A 17,259-nucleotide genomic window follows, 5' to 3' on the forward strand; every position below is an offset into this window, starting at 1 on the left:
TGGTGGCCTCCTCAAAGTCAGTGGCTGCTAGTGTCCCATCTTGACATCCAGGATGGGCCAGGGGATGTCAGCACTGATGTTGCTCTGAGAGCTCTTCTGGGGCTGGGCCGGCATGTCCTCTTCCTTTCTGCTACAGATTCCTTAAATGTTCCATTGAGTCCTTCCAACACTACAGTTCTATGATCCTCCCTCATCTCCTGAAGGTGAGCAATCTGACTCCAGGCTCATGAAAGTGCAATCGATTACAGATTTCCTTCTTTCTTTTATTCAGGACTATAATCAATGTAAGAGGAAATGGGGGGTTCTGCCAGGAGGAACTCAGCAAACACAGCCTGTCTGGTATACCTCTTTCAGCTTACTCTGACTTCAATGCACAATGCTGTGCCCTTGAGTGACATTAGTGAACAGCCCACATCCATGGGTTTGAATGTCCGATGGCTATGCTGATTCTTCTGGATCTTTGCTTGTGGAAGTGAGCCAGATCAGTCCATTCCTGAAAGCAGGCAATGAAGTGAATATCAGTCTGCTCAGATGATCATCTAATTAAACACATATTAACCAGCAAATTCAAACTTGTATTTTTTCATACCCTCCGACATTCCTCAGATGACATTAGGGACCTTCTTCAGTCCCACCCCGACTCTTCTCAATCTTTGCCTCCCATTCTCCCCGTGCAGAACATTTCCTATCAGAAGAACAATGGGACACAGCACACATGCCCTCTACCATCCTGAAAAACAACCCCTTAATCATGACTTTATTCTACTTTATTCTTTGGTAGATTTCCAAACAGAAAAAAGCACACACCAATAAATAAATTTTAGAAAGGGGAATGATTAGATGCAGATGAACAAAGTGTCCCGTCCCCTCCAGAAAATAAAAATAAGTCAGGCCTCTTTGTGCTCCACTCTGCTCCCCCTTTCTTCCTACCCAGGCAAGAATTTTGCTGGATATCACCCACGGTCCTTCCTTCTCTTTTTCAAACAGCTGGAGGATGAACGGCAATTCTGAAAGGTTACAGGACAGATAATGATAGGACAAGTTAGTACAGATAGTTCGAGGTGTACCAGGCAACTCCTACGAGGAATATTCAGCACAATTAACTAGGTTAATTTAGGGGGAAAGGGTGGGCAGAAGATTGACGCTGGGGATGTTCTAAAGGATAGCAATTGCCTACACCTTGCAGGTGGCCCACTGCAAAGCAGAGACCTTTATTTTATTATTATCACACACTTGTATAAATAACTGGAACTTCTCAGCTTGATTCATCACCGATCAGCGTCCTTTCTGCAGCAGCCTCGAGTTATCAGAGGGATCTTCAACCATGAGGTTCCTCTCCCTTTTTCTTCTTCCTTTGCTGTTGCTGGCCCTGGCCAGCCAGGCTGAACAAGGTAAAAAGAAAAAGAAGAAAAAAGAAACTCCAATTTTTCATGTATGGTAGACTTGTAAAGGGTTAAAAGAGTATTGGGAAATGATCCATAATGAATTGAATTTATTTTTTCTAAAGTACTTTCCCAATAAAACCAGAGTCCTTTCAGTTGGGGATAATTCAGACTGAAATTCCCAGGTGTCAAAAAAGATTATTTATGTATGCCACTACTGCGGGCTGCGTTTTGTTAGCCCCCAAATGGAAAACAAGTGAGGTCCCAACCAAAGAAGAATGGCAACTTAAATTGATGGGACATGCACAGCTTGCAGATCCAACTTATAAAATAAGAGAACAAGAAGAACATTCGTTTAAAGAAGATTGGAAAATGTTTATTGAATATACAGTTGGGGGGGGAATTGTGTACATTTGAAAACGTTGGCAGCATTAAGATAAATTCAACAGTGTAAATAAGTTATGATGGATGTACTGAATGGTATAGTTTATGTAAAATATGCAGGGATTTATGAAGTTGCTCAGATTGATTAAGTGCAAAAGGGATGTTGAGCAAGTGAGTGATTGATAACTCTCTTTATATATATATATATATATATATATATATACACACACACACAGTGGTGCCCCGCAAGACGAATGCCTCGCAAGACGGAAAACCCGCTAGACGAAAGGGTTTTCCGTTTTTCGATGCGCTTCGCAGGACGAATTTCCCTATGGGCTTGCTTCACAAGATGAAAATGTCTTGCAAGTCTTGAGATTTTTTTCCGCTCCCCACCCCCTTTTTCTAAGCCGCTAAACCGCTAATAGCCTTTTAGCAGCTAATCCACTAATCCGCTAAGCCTTTAATAGCCGCTAATAGGGTTTAATAGCCGCTAAACCGCTAATAGCGCTAATCCGCTAATCGGGTTGCTTCGCAAGACGAAAAAACCGCTAGACGAAGAGACTCGCAGAACGAATTAATTTTGTCTTGCGAGGCACCACTGTGTATATATATATATATATGCAGGTTTTGGTGTCCTCGGGTGTCTTCCCGTGTAAAAGTTGGGGTGTCTAGGCGACGTTTCGACGAGGTCTCACTCGTCATCTTCAGGCTGGTGCTTTCGGCTTCTTGTTACTGGAACAGAGCAGGATCTCAGTGTTTGAGTTCCTATAAATACTGTTGAGGAGGTGTGGTGTATAGCCTCCAATGTTCTGGGCAGAGAGGAGGTTCCCAGGCTAGTGTGCCTTTTCTTCTTTTGTTCCTTAATTACTTGAGGGATATCTTGAGTGATTTCTTGAGTGATTTCCTGAATCCCACTTAGGTGGGTCATTAGGTGTGGATTAGTTGCTAAAGCCTTCGTGTCTTGAACTCTTGAACTTTGTGAAGAGTTTTTCTGAGAAGATGGCTGTACTGCACTTGGTTGTGCTCTGGCTTGGCTTCGTGTATAGGGGCGAGCTGTGGTTTTGTGGCCTGTGCCAGCCAGATCTGTGTAGGGATTGCAGGGGGGTGCAGCATCCGGAGGTGCCACCCTGGTTTGGCTACTGGATGGTGTCTGTAATTTATCTGTGGAGAGGGTCTGGGTTTGGGTCTGGTGTGGTTGATTGGTGATGGCGTTCTGTGTGCCTCTGGATCTGGTGTCAGATTTTGTGGGGAGGGCTAATTTCCAGATGTCTGGCAAGCGGGATGTGTCGTCACGCTTGTTCATGTTGTGAGGGTGTTTCTCTATCTCGATGGCTTCCATGATTATTCTCTTGTGGTGATGTTCCATGTTAAAGAGCAATTTGGAATCTGCAAAATTAATTTCGTGTCCTGTTTCTTTCATGTGTTGGAAAAGAGAGGAAGTTTTTTCTTCTTTTTTGACGGCATTCTTGTGTTCTGCGATCCGTGCATTTATTCGTCTGTTTGTTTGTCCAATGTACGTGGCTGGGCAGACTTTGCAGGGTATTTCATAGACCCCTTGGTTTTCCAACTGAATTTTATCCTTGGGGTTTCTGAGGATATTGGCTATTTTTTGGTTGGTGCAAAAGGCTGTTTTGATATTGTGTTTATGGAGGATTTTGCTAATTTTATCTGTAGTGCCCTTGATATAAGGAAGGAGGGCTATGCCATTGTTTTCTTCTGTGTCTTGGTTTTTCTCTCAAATGTGTTAATTGCCAATGGATACCAGCAAAACAGGGTTACGAAGCTAATCCAAAAAGAAACACCCCCCAAAAACCAAGACACAGAAGAAAACAATGGCATAGCCCTCCTTCCTTATATCAAGGGCACTACAGATAAAATTAGCAAAATCCTCCATAAACACAATATCAAAACAGCCTTTTGCACCAACCAAAAAATAGCCAATATCCTCAGAAACCCCAAGGATAAAATTCAGTTGGAAAACCAAGGGGTCTATGAAATACCCTGCAAAGTCTGCCCAGCCACGTACATTGGACAAACAAACAGACGAATAAATGCACGGATCGCAGAACACAAGAATGCCGTCAAAAAAGAAGAAAAAACTTCCTCTCTTTTCCAACACATGAAAGAAACAGGACACGAAATTAATTTTGCAGATTCCAAATTGCTCTTTAACATGGAACATCACCACAAGAGAATAATCATGGAAGCCATCGAGATAGAGAAACACCCTCACAACATGAACAAGCGTGACGACACATCCCGCTTGCCAGACATCTGGAAATTAGCCCTCCCCACAAAATCTGACACCAGATCCAGAGGCACACAGAACGCCATCACCAATCAACCACACCAGACCCAAACCCAGACCCTCTCCACAGATAAATTACAGACACCATCCAGTAGCCAAACCAGGGTGGCACCTCCGGATGCTGCACCCCCCTGCAATCCCTACACAGATCTGGCTGGCACAGGCCACAAAACCACAGCTCGCCCCTATACACGAAGCCAAGCCAGAGCACAACCAAGTGCAGTACAGCCATCTTCTCAGAAAAACTCTTCACAAAGTTCAAGAGTTCAAGACACGAAGGCTTTAGCAACTAATCCACACCTAATGACCCACCTAAGTGGGATTCAGGAAATCACTCAAGAAATCACTCAAGATATCCCTCAAGTAATTAAGGAACAAAAGAAGAAAAGGCACACTAGCCTGGGAACCTCCTCTCTGCCCAGAACATTGGAGGCTATACACCACACCTCCTCAACAGTATTTATAGGAACTCAAACACTGAGATCCTGCTCTGTTCCAGTAACAAGAAGCCGAAAGCACCAGCCTGAAGATGACGAGTGAGACCTCGTCGAAACGTCGCCTAGACACCCCAACTTTTACACGGGAAGACACCCGAGGACACCAAAACCTGCATTCCTGTACCCGTGAAAATCTACGAAAGCAAATATATATATATATATATATATATATATATATATATATATATTTCACTGGAATCTATGAGCTTATGTCATACCCTTCAACATTTATCTGATGAAAAAAGGGACTCCCTATTCAATAATACTAATAAGAATAAGAATCATAGAATTGTAGAATTAGAAGGGACCCAAGAGTCAGCTAATCCAAATCCCTGCCCAAACACAGCTCATTGGATGGGGTTTCCTTAGCCACTCCGGGCGGCTTCCTACATATATAAAAACACAACAAAACATTTTTAAAACTTCCCTATAGAGGGCTGCCTTCAGATGTCTTCTCAAGATTGTATAGTTACTTATCTTGCTTGCTTGGGTGTCACATAGCTCCATACCCTCCAACATTTCTCTGATGAAAATAGGTATGTCTCGAGGAAAAGCAGGACATCCACCAGGATCACCCCAGAATCAACTGCTGCTGAGCAATACTTCATTGGTGGTGTAGGGATGGGGGGCAGAAATGGCAGTGGGTGAGATCAGAGGCCTGGGCGATGTATGGATACATCATCTGAAGTCAGTTTGAAGTCCAGACTGTGACAGCGGTTTCATAATTTTTGACCAGGCAATATATTGCGAATCCCCACTCACCAGGGGCTCAGGCAGTTTCTGAAGCCCTTGCCACTGAAGGCGCAGGACGAGAAATACCTCCACTTTACTCCAAAGTAAATGGCTGCTTCCTGCCTGCCCGATTTGCAAGGCATGAGCCCGGGCACCCACAATTTTTTCCTGTGGGTGTCTGGCCCCCACCCCCGCTGCCGCTGCTGGCTCTGGTCTTAGCTAGCAAAAGCAGGAGCCAAGCCACATGGATCTTGTTGCCTGATGGCAAAAAGAAACATCTCACTTTGCTGCTCGGGAATCTCCCTCCCTCCCCAGCCAAGCTTAGCTGATTAATAATAATAATAATAATAATAAAATTTTATTTATATCCTGCCCTCCCCAGCCGAAGCCGGGCTCAGGGCGGCTAACAACAATAAAACAGTACAACAGTACAACACTCTAAAATCATTCATTATAAAATTAATTCAAATTAAACCAATGGCAACCACTGGACCAGAGCTCCACGAAGATTGCCGAAGGAGGGAGTCAGGCTGTGCCCTGGCCAAAGGCCTGGTGGAACAACTCTGTCTTGCAGGCCCTGCGGAAAGATGTCAAGTCCAGCAGGGCCCTGGTCTCTTGTGACAGAGTGTTCCACCAGATCGGAGCCACAGCCGAAAAAGCCCTGGCTCTAGTTCAGGCCAGCCTAACCTCTCTGTGGCCTGGGACCTTCAAGATGTTTTTATTTGAAGTTTCTCTGTGGGACATACCAGGAGAGGTGGTCCCATAGGTACGAGGGTCCTAGGCAGTATAGGGCTTTAAAGGTTAAAACCTTTTGTTGTTGTTTAGTCATTCAGTCGTGTCCGACTCTTCGTGACTCCATGGACCAGAGCACGCCAGGCACTCCTGTCTTCCACTGCCACCCGCAGTTTGGTCAGATTCATGTTTGTAGCCCTAGGCTTAATCATGTGAGCATGGTGCTTTTTCTTTTAACCTTCCACGCAGAGGCCCCACTAACCATTTGGTTCTCTATTTCTTCCAGCGGGCAAGGTTTGTGAGAGGATGAGAGGCTTTTGCGTCCATAAGAGTTCACACTGCCCCAGCAATGAAGTACTTCCGTTTGAATGTGGCGAGAAGAGAAAGTGCTGCAAAAAGTTAGACTCAGATGCGTAACCGTGGATAAGAGAAACCGAACTTCACACGGGAGGAAACGAAGAGTGCTCGATATATGCTAAGGCAGAAATTGTTAAAAGCATTGCATCCCACTCATTAAATGCATGTCAGAAATAAGCAGCTGAAGTGTTCATTGCAAGATACGATTCGGTCCCAAGGATACTGTTGGATGTTCCTGGTGCTCCCTGCTCAGTTCTGAAGTTTCTCAAGCTTCTGGTGGCTTTTGCTATGCTGAGAAAGTTCGCAGCTACATTTCCAATCAGCTGACATTTCAGTCTTCAAACAGTCTTCCAAGGCAGCCCATGTGTAGTCTGACCAGGAGATACCTAGAGTGTGTGTAATCATAGCCAGGCTAGCTCCTCAAAAAAGGACCAGAGCTGGTACAGTACACCACCCTCAGCTTGTGCCTCTAGTGACTGAGCTGGATCCAAAACGATCCCCGGGGTGTGCACCTGATCCTTTAGAGAGGGATCAAATCCAGAAAAGTTTGAACTCCACTTCTTGGCTAGATGTTGTTGTTGTTGTTTAGTCATTTAGTCGTGTCCGACTCTTCGTGACCCCATGGACCAGAGCACGCAAGGCACTCCTGCCTTCCACTGCCTCCCACAGTTTGGTCAAACTCATGCTGGTAGCTTCGAGAACACTGTCCAACCATTTTGTCCTCTGTCGTCCCCTTCTCCTTGTGCCCTCCATCTTCCCAACATCAGGGTCTTTTCCAGGGAGTCTTCTCTTCTCATGAGGTGGCCAAAGTATTGGAGCCTCAGCTTCAGGATCAGTCCTTCCAGTGAGCACTCAGGTCTGATTTCCTTCAGAATGGATAGGTTTGATCTTCTTGCAGTCCATGGGACTCTCAAGAGTCTCCTCCAGCACCATAATTCAAAAGCATCAATTCTTCAGCGATCAGCCTTCTTTATGGTCCAGCTCTCACTTCCATACATCACTACTGGGAAAACCATAGCTTTAACTATACGGTTTTTATAATAGCCTGGTGGAAAAGACATACACTCAGAATTAAAGCATCCTGAGTCCCAAAACTGAATGGATCCCATAGTCCTCCTACACACACACACACACACACACAATCACTCCTGTTTACCTACCCACTCTGCTTTCTTAATCCAAGCAGTGTAATTTAGGAGAGGAGAGTCATTTTGTTGCTCCTCTTGCTAAAAAGTTTGGGATCTGAAACCTTACTGCAAACCATCCAGAGATCTACCAGATTGGCTTCGTTTTGCCTAGTGGTATGCCCTGCCCTGGATGCTGAAATCTGTGTGAGATGGGCATCTTGCAGGACCCTGCAGCGTAAATGCCACAGGGTCAGCCAGGAGCTCCAACACCACTTCCTGGTCTCTCAGGTAGGAATTGAACTACTGAGAACCCACTCAGAGGCAATAGCAATATAGGGTTGTTTTCAACCAAGTCCTAATCAGAGCAGACCCATGGAAGTTAATGGGCCTAAGTTAGTCATACCTTTCAGCTTCAATGGGTCTACTCTGAGTAGTACTAGCATTGAATACCACATAGGGTGCACAGTGTCAAAAGCCAATGAAAGGTCCAAGAGAAAGAGCAACCTAGCATTCCATTAATTTCTCTTCCAACAGGGCCACAGCTTAGTGGTAGAGACCTTAAAACATAGAATCATAGCATCTTCGAGTTGGAAGGGGCCCAAGGGTCATCTAGTCCAACCCCTTGCAATGCAGGAATCTCAGCTAAAGCATCCATGACAGATGGCTATCCAACCTTTGTTTAAAAGACTCCTCCAAGGGAGACTGTTCCATAGTTGAACAGCTCTTAATGTCAAACAGTTTTTCCTTATGTCTAATCAGAACCTCATTGCCTGCAACTTGAAACCATTGATTCAAGCACTGCCTTTCAGAGCAGGAGTAAACAAGCTTGCTCAATCCACCATGTAACAGCCCTTCAAATATTTGAAGATGGCTATCATAACTCCTCTCAGTCTTCTTTTTCCATGCTAAACATTTCCAGTTCCTTCAAGAGTTCCTCATAAGGCTTGGCTTCTAGACCCTTGATCATTCTACAGTGGTACCTCGGGATGCAAACGGGATCCATTCCGGAGCCCCATTCGCATCCTGAATGAAACGTAAGATGCGACGGCCCATCTGTGTGTGTGCGGGTTGCATTTTGCCGCTTCCGTGCATGTGCGTGACATCATTTTGAGCATCTGCGCATGTGCAAGTGGCGAAATCCGGAAGTAACACACTCCGTTACTTCCGGGTTGCTGCGGAACACAACCCAAAAGCATGCAACCTGAAACACATTCAATTTGAGGTATGACCGTAGTTGCCCTCCTCTGCACACATTCCAGCTTATCAACATCCTTCTTAAATTGTGGTGCCCAGAACTGGGCACCATATTCCAGGTGTCTTGTGGAGTTCTTGACATCACACATCGAACTGAAGGGCTGAGACCTCTGGATTACCCTATTGCGCCTCATTATTCAGCCCCCACATAGAGCCTATGTGCACACCAATAAATAGTTCCACAGTATCTTGAAGACCCATAGCATCCCTACCCATGAGCTGCACCATAGTGTCAGAAGCTGAAGCCCATCTACTGTCTTTCAAACCAGTGGATTTTTACTGCATTGGTGGCAGATGTTTCCTTCCTTTCTCATAAGAAAATTTGTAGACCCACCAACATTTTGTGGCTGAATGGACATTCCCGCACACTTGCAAGACTCTTCTTGCACCACAGATCACACTCTGCCTGCATGGCTGGCATGTTACCTGACCAGTCTTTAAAATGATGGCCATAAAACTCCACCTTGACCCTTGCTGCAAGCTGGGCCAACTAAAGGGGTTATCATTAAATCACCCAATGCATCCGGAGGTTGATGTTTACACCAGCAGGTGAAAGGTGAAGTGTACTGAGCTTCAAAATACAGCAATCCTGATTTTTCAGGCCAACCAGGGCAGTTGCAGCAATGCCCTTTCCTCTTCTTCTCAGGTTGTGTGGGGCATGGCAACTGCCTTATTTTTAGAATATAAAAGCTCAGTACAGTCATACTTTGGTTTTGGAACAGGTTAGTTCCCAAACAGTTTGGCTTCCAAACACCGCAAACCCGGAAGTGTCAGGAATGTGCCCCCCCCCCCAAGTGCAGCGGAAGAGTCGGCCTCAGAAATTGAGCAAGGAGCCGACTCTTCAGCTGAGAACTGTCTGAGTTCAGAGAAGACAGCCCAGGCTGCCTCCTTCCCAGGCAAGACACTGTTAGCTCTCAAGGAGAGGAAGAGATGGAAGTCGGCCAAAGTGTTGCTAGGCAACCAGCAGATAAGCAAGTATCGGAGGCTGAGTCTTCTGGGGAAGAGCTAGGCAAGCCTTTCAGTCCTCGAACGAGGAGATTGGAGAAGTTCTAAGAGCAATGGAAGGGAAGGAGACGAAAGGCGGGATTTTGGCATTCTTCCTGTTGGGGGAGGAATAATGAGTCAGATTGAGCAACTAAGATTAATGAGAGCAGGCAGAACGCCATGCTCTGGATATGTTTTTTCTTTTACATAAACTTAACTAAAACTGACGAAGAGTCTTTGCTGCTTATCAGGCTGCTTGCCTGCCAAAGATCATTGTAGGAAGTTACTGTTCCAGTTTGCGAACTATTTTTGGAAGCTGCATGTCCAACGGGGCTTCCGATTGGCTGCAGGAGGTTCCTGCAGCCAATCAGAAGCCGCACTTTGGTTTTCGAACGTTTTGGAAGTCAAACAGACTTCTGGAATGGATTCTGTTTGACTTTCATGGTACGACTGTATTGCCAATAATCTCCTTCAGTGGCTCTCAAGGGTTCCCAGTGGAGGTCTTTCCCACCCTTACCTGGACATATTAGGGATTGGACTGAGGACCTTTTGCATGCAATGGATGTGTTCTACCATTGAGCTATGTTCTTCCCCATATGTCAGGAAAGAGATCTGACGCGGCAACCATGGGCACCCCAGGGAAGTTTGGCAAAGGGGCAGAAGCGTGTGGCACATACTCTGAGGTTCTGTGGTTGCCTTCACACCGAATGGCAAATCATTATAAAATACTCCTAATGGAGGGGAGCCCAAAACATCCCAGCAAGTAACATGCATGCTCAATGGCCATGGTGGCTGGCTAAGTCAAACACAGAAATCGGGGGTGACTGGTTGGGAATGGGGGGCGGAATCAGAGAGATGGCCAAGACTGGCTGACTGGCTGGTACAGTGAACAAGTGCACTTCATAGAGCAACATGGTGCAGGCTGCACTATAATATATTTATTTTCCATTCTCTTGGCTTTACATTCCGTACCATGGAATGTAAAGCCTGCTGGATCTGACCCATGGCCCATCTAGTCCAGCATCCTGTTCTCACAGCAGCCAACCAAATGCCTGGGGGAAAACTGCAAATAGGATCTGAGCACAAGAACACACCCTGCTTTTTTGGTTTTTCAGCAACTGGTAATTCATGAGCTGTGAATTAATGATTTTTAGGAGTTATGTAGGAGTTTGTACTGAGCCCCATAGGGACGCGGGTGGCGCTGTGGTCTAAACCACTGAGCCTCTTGGGCTTGGCGATCAGAAGGTCAGTGGTTCAAATCCCCATGACGGGGTGAGCTCCTGCTGCTCTGTCCCAGCTCCCGCCAACCTAGCAATTCGAAAGCACATCAAAGTGCAAGTAGATAAATAGGTATCACTGTGGCGGGAAGGTAAATGGCATTTCCGTGCGCTGCTCTGGTTTCTGCCACTGTGTTCTGTTGTGCCAAAAGCGGTTTAGACATGAGGGCCACATGACCTGGAAAGTTGTCTATGGACAAACACTGGCTCCCTCGGCCCATAATCACTTTTGACTGGACTTAACCTTCCAGGGGTCCTTTACCTTTACCTCTACTGAGCCCCACTTGATGGAAACCACAGGAAGGGAGAGTGGAGTCCAGTGATGTTCCAATACTGTTCTGACACCTTCACCTTCCCTCAAGGTGATCTAAGAGATAAGATGAAAAGTCATCTCCCTCAATTATCTAAGTAATTTGTCTACCTCAGGCTGGACAAGTTGCAATCTTTCCATCAAAACAGGACCAGTTCTTGATCTCTCTCAGTGTGGAGTCCATACTGATAATGAATTGTGCAAGCTCAGCATGGCAAACAGCCTTGAGTGCCCTCATTTCAACATTCCTTTGTCTCTAAATTCCTATACCTGTATATAGAGGGGATCTTCAATTTGTATCCAGATCCACCGTCACTTTCTCTTGGAGCTGCTTCTCGCTAGATGTCTTGAGATCTCAGAGAAAACTTTGGCCATGAAGTTCTTCCACATTTTCTTTGCTATGGTTGTTCTGCTCTTCCAAGTTTTCACAGGTAACAGGGCAGCTCAGACTGGGGAGCTAAGGGGTGCAGATTAGTTGTTTAATGGAAGGGGGTTTGGCCAAATAGAAAGCACTTTTTTGTTTAATGCTATGTCAGTGCTGCAATGCATTAAGATTCTTTGGTCCTAAGGACACATGGTTTGAAGCAGGTGCCACGGAAATCAATCTCATTTATTTCTGACTAAATCGTAACTCAGCCTCATTCAGGACAGCGTAACATCCGAAGGGTCACTGGTTCTGTAGACAGAATCAGCAAAAGTGTACTGAAGTGTGGGGGCAAAACTGTAGCTGTTTAAGACCACAGGGATTCCCATTGCCTGATGTCCAAACTACTCACAGCTCTGAATTCACACCCTAGATAAAAACACTGAAATGATATGTTTATTTTCTGCAGGGGTGCACCTTATCCCCTGTGATGAGATGGGGGGTTACTGCGTGATAAAACCTGCTCTATGCCCCGAGGGGCAAATACGTGGCTATTGTGGTCCAAATCACAAATGCTGCAAGGCTTGATGTTGCTGCTGAAGAGCTCGGATCTGCAAGGACAAACGTTCACCCCTGATTTCCTGATGAAAACTAAGACAGATCTTCACTTGGAGAAGCAAGTCAAGGCTGCACTTGTACTAGACATCTCAGCGATCTCAGTGAGCCGAACTCATCAGCTCATCAAATAAACGTTCAAAATGTGGGTTTGACAATGTGTTTTTAATGTGTTCACCAACAACTTAGCTATAACATGAAGTAGGGATGCGCAGAAGCTCTCTACCGCTGTGCCTGCATGCGCAGAAGCAGTCCCTCCGGTTGTGGAAACCTCGGGAACCAACTGGAGCTCCGGAATGGATCCTGTCCACAACCGAAGGTACCACTGTAGTTCGAAAGCATGCCAGTGCAAGTAGATAAATAAGTACCACTGTGGTGGGAAGGTAAACAGTGTTTCAGTGCTCCCTGGCACTCGTCATGGTGCTCCATGCACTAGTAGCTGCTTAGTCATGCTGGCCACATGACCCAGAAAGCTGTCTGTGGACAAACATCAGCTCCCTTGGCCTGTAAAGCGAGATGAACACCGCAACCCCATAGTTGCCTTTGACTGGACTTAACCATCCAGGGGTCCTTTACCTTACCTTTTTTTTACCTAAATTCATATGCATAGGAGCTTATTTCATATGGGGGGGGGGTTATTGGGTTACTGCTTTTGGTTTGATTTGATATGTTGTGGTCTTGTTGTGAACCGACCAGAGACCTCCAGGTATAGTTGAATAAACAACAACAACAACAACAAATAATCCAGAGTAGAATAAGCCTGGCGAATTGTAGGCAGATACATCAAGAGGTTTTCATCAGGATTGCACCCCAACCAGCATGGCTGATGCCATTTGTTCACTGCCAGAAACCTACAAACTGGATTTACCAAGGTGGGATCTTCATAAACCAGTATCTCAAGCAAAGGAGTGTTCAGACCATGTTCAATTCAGTGAATGCAAGTTTTAAAAAGTGTAGGTTTTAAATCTGGTTCGTAACGCAGCATCTCAAAAACATGGCGATTCAGTTTTGAGGCTATGGTGGTATGTTCTTGATAGGTTTCCTGTGACCTAAGCCGGTTATAGACACATTTTTTTACATTGGCCCAGGATGAATTTTGGCTGAGACATTGCAGTCAAAGGTGATCCTGTGTCTGCCAGGTGCATACGCCGAACCTTTTTGTTTGTACAGTAGCGGCACAATGCATTTTGAGCTTTTGTTTTCTCCTTGTCTGTCTTGATCAAAGGCAAACAGGTCACCTTATCTGGGCTCTGACCCCAGATCCAACAGGGTGTGACACTTTGAAATTCCATAACCACATGCTTATTCCTCAGTCCCTGCCCCTTAAATTCTGTATCTGTGACCCCACTCCCAAAAAAAGCTGAACAAGGAACAGATACCTACCAGTCTGTTTTGTTAGTGTTACGTCCTAAACTGAGACCAGAGATCCTAAGTTGTGGATTGATTACTCTGAGTACCAGATAAGAAGACCCTGTTAGATCAGAACAATGCCCATCCGGTCTAGAATCCTGCTTTCCCAGTGGCCAACCAGGTGCCAATATGAAAACTGTATGCAGGATCTGAGAATAAGAGAACTCTCCTCTCCTGTAATTTCCAACAACTGGAAACCAGAAGCTTGACTACATCTGACAACAGAGAAAGAGCCTAGCCATTGTGGCTGGGTTTTGTTTTGTTTTTAAATCAATGTATCAAACAGGGACCAATTTTCTGGGTCTAGGAAAGCCTGAGCAAAACATAATAAATCACCTGTTACTCAATATGCAAGCAGTCCAGTTTTCTCTTTGGTGCCATTAGATAGATCTCATCCCCACTTCAACCTCACAACAACCCTGTGAGGTGAGTTAGGCTGAGAGAGAGAGAGTGACTGACCTGAGGTCACCCAGTGAGTTTCATGGCTGAGTGAGGATTTGAACTCTGCTGTTGCAGAATCTAGTTGAACACTCTAGTCCCCATTTTGTTTCTTAGGACATATACTAGTGTGGTTTGTTTTTTTAGATATACAGTGGTACCTCTGGCTACGTACTTAATTTGTTCCGGAGGTCCTTAGGTCCTTTCTTAACCTGAAACTGTTCTTAATCTGAAGCACCACTTTAGCTAATGGGGCCTCCTGCTGCCGCTGCGCTGCCAGAGCACAATTTCTGTTCTCATCCTGAAGCAAAGTTCTTAACCCGAGGTACTATTTCTGGGTTAGCAGAGTCTGTAACCTTAAGCGTATGTAACCTTAAGTTACAAACTTAATCCGTTCCGGAGGTCCATTCTTAACCTGAAACCGTTCTTAACCTGAAGCACCACTTTAGCTAATGGGGTCTCCCTCTGCCATCACACCGCTGCCGCACAATTTCTGTTCTCATCCTGAAGCAAAGTCCCAAAACATCTGGAGAGCTGAGTTTGCCTATGCCTGTTCTAGATAATAAACTAAAACATCCCAAACACTGCAACTTTTCTTCATAGGGACATTCTTCCATTCCCTTGATCTGGAGGGTGCCAGACTGGAAAAGGCTGCCCTCAAAATTTAAATAAATGGGAAATCTCAATGGAGACATTCTCTTAGCAATACCAAAAAAGTTCCTTCAGCCAAACATCCACTGAACTTGAAAATTTCTGCAGACAAAGAAGTTTCTCCTCTTTCACAGAACGACCACCTCTTCCCAAGGGGACTTCAGGCACCCTCTCACCTCTCTGTCTTTTCTTCTCAGGGCTGAACATACCCAACTCAGCCATTCCTTGTACCTTAGATCTTGAACTTAATCTGTTTCAGGAGCCCGTTTGACTCCAAGAACCATTCGAAAACCAAGGCAAGGCCTCCAATTGGCTGCAGGACCTTCCTATATGCAATTGGAAGCCGCGGAAGCCGTGTCAGAAGTTCAGCGTCCGAAAAACGTTCGCAAACCGGAACACCTGCTTCCAGGTTTGCAGCGTTCAGGAGCTGATTTGTTCGGTTACTAGGCCATTCGAGATACAGTGGTACCTCTGGTTATGTACTTAATTTGTTCCGGAGATCCGTTTTTAACCTGAACCCGTTCTTAATCTGAGGTACCACTTTAGCTAATGGGGCCTCCCACTGCCGCCGTGCTGCCGGCACACAATTTCTGTTCTCATCCTGAGATAAAGTTCTTAACCCAAGGGTCAGCTGAGTCTGTAACCTGAAGTGTTTGTAACGTGAGGTGTTTGTAACCCGAGGTACCACTGTATTGTGGCCCTGCCATGGGGGTGGAGAATTTCAATTCAAAATTTATAAGGAAACTTCTCTAATTCATACTTTCTAACACTACAAAGGAAGCAAAACACAGCCGTCCTTTGAAATTTGCACTTCTCTGAATTTTTCAATGCAATTTCCCAGCCAAGTAATATGTGCCAAATGCGAAACAAACCAAATATCCTTCCCAGCTCTACTTCTGAGTCAAGCTGCACAGCACAGCACTATCCATGCTTGCTTTGATTTGCACCCATCTTAACAGATTTTTTTTGTGGGTTATCATCATTATTTTTTGCCTTAGTTCGTCCAGATATAGATCATGACTAGTTAACTGCCATACTGACTCAGGTCCTTTCTGATTGTCTAATGACACAATATAAGTGGCTGGCTACACAATTTGCATGTGCACCACAGCCATGTGTGTGTGTGTTAGAGAGAGAGAGAGAGAACATTCAATTGTCTCCACATCCATATAAATAGAGGGAAACATCCTGATCCTATCCAGATTTTGATCTGGGTCGGCTGTGGAGAGGCTTCCTTCCAGCAACCTTGAGTGTTCAGAGAAAACTTCAGCCATGGGACTTCCTTACCTGCTCTTTGCTTTGGTTGCTCTCCTCTTTCACACATCTGCTGGTAAGAGGAAAGCTCAGGTGGAGGGATAGGGAGGGAGGCGAGTCCAAATGGAGGGAACTGAATTTCTCATCTCTTAACAGCAGCCTAGGAATGCATCACCAAATCCTGGAAGAACTTGAATCTCAATAATTTGGATGGCTGGTATTCCAGGGTTTGGCAAACTGCAATTCTTAAAAATATATCTCATAAAAGTATTGAAAGGGCAGAGCTCGAATGACCTTTTGACTGACTGATTGATTGATTGACTGATTGATTGATTAGATTTATATGCCACCCTTCATCCAAAGATCTCAGGGCAGTTCATGATATATGGCATGGTTTCATTTCTTACACAAATTTTGGGGCAAATGGTTGCTCAGTGCTACCAGTATATGCAAATGTCTGGCTCATTTAAGCCTTCATTCTCAACAGCTGTGGGGCACACAGGTGGGGAATAATAATAATAATATTCAGTGCTTTTTTCCCTAAAGAAATGTTTAGGGGTACTCTCATTTTGACTCAAGAAAATCATCTTTTTATAGTTCAAATTGGGAAAATTAAATGCAGTAAATGGAGGGAAGTACAAAGATTCACAAAATGTTTAGGGGTATGTGTACCCCTGCATCCCCCCCGAAAAAAAGCACTGATAATATTTATAATTTGTAAAGGGAATATTTGCATGATGTAATAGTTTACTATTCCTTTTGAGTTGCGCTGCATCATTCTACTCCTTCCAGGTTTAGATTTTTAATCCTTTGTTGTTTTCTTTCTTTTCTTTTCTTTTCTTTTGTTTGCTATGCTTGCACTTTTGTTTAACTAATCAAGGAAATTAAAAGTAACAATTGCCAAAAAGTAATTGGGGACAAAAAGCAGCTGCTTTTTCATGCAGAAAGTCCCAGGTTTGATAATTAGCATCTCCTAGTAGGTTTAGGAAAAAACTCCATTTGAAACCCTGGGAGTTGCTGCCAGTCACTGTAGACAATATTAAGTTAGGCGGACCAGTGGTGTCACTCAGTATTAGCCAACTTGCCATGTTTCCTATGTTCCTGAAGCTGTGGTCCTAGGCTCCAGGATCAGCCCAAAACATCTTGCTTCCTGAGGCAAAGTACAAGGTGATGCCTGTTGCCC

At 44.9% G+C, this 17,259-nt stretch overlaps 1 protein-coding gene and 1 long non-coding RNA gene across 2 annotated transcripts in view; both read left to right on the top strand.

Moving 5' to 3' along the window:
* The window catches only part of BLK (BLK proto-oncogene, Src family tyrosine kinase), an 819,573-nt gene that overhangs the window by 632,069 nt on the left and 170,245 nt on the right, over positions 1-17,259 (top strand). The gene's annotated exons all lie outside the window — the stretch shown is intronic.
* LOC310673703 lies at positions 1,163-6,569 on the top strand. The gene is made up of 2 exons (XR_014509201.1): positions 1,163-1,391; positions 6,322-6,569. It is a non-coding gene; the product is annotated as an uncharacterized lncRNA (long non-coding RNA).

This window comes from Podarcis tiliguerta (genome assembly GCF_965153285.1).
Source record: "Podarcis tiliguerta genome assembly, chromosome: 3".
In the NCBI taxonomy this organism is placed as follows: Eukaryota; Metazoa; Chordata; class Lepidosauria; order Squamata; family Lacertidae; genus Podarcis; species Podarcis tiliguerta.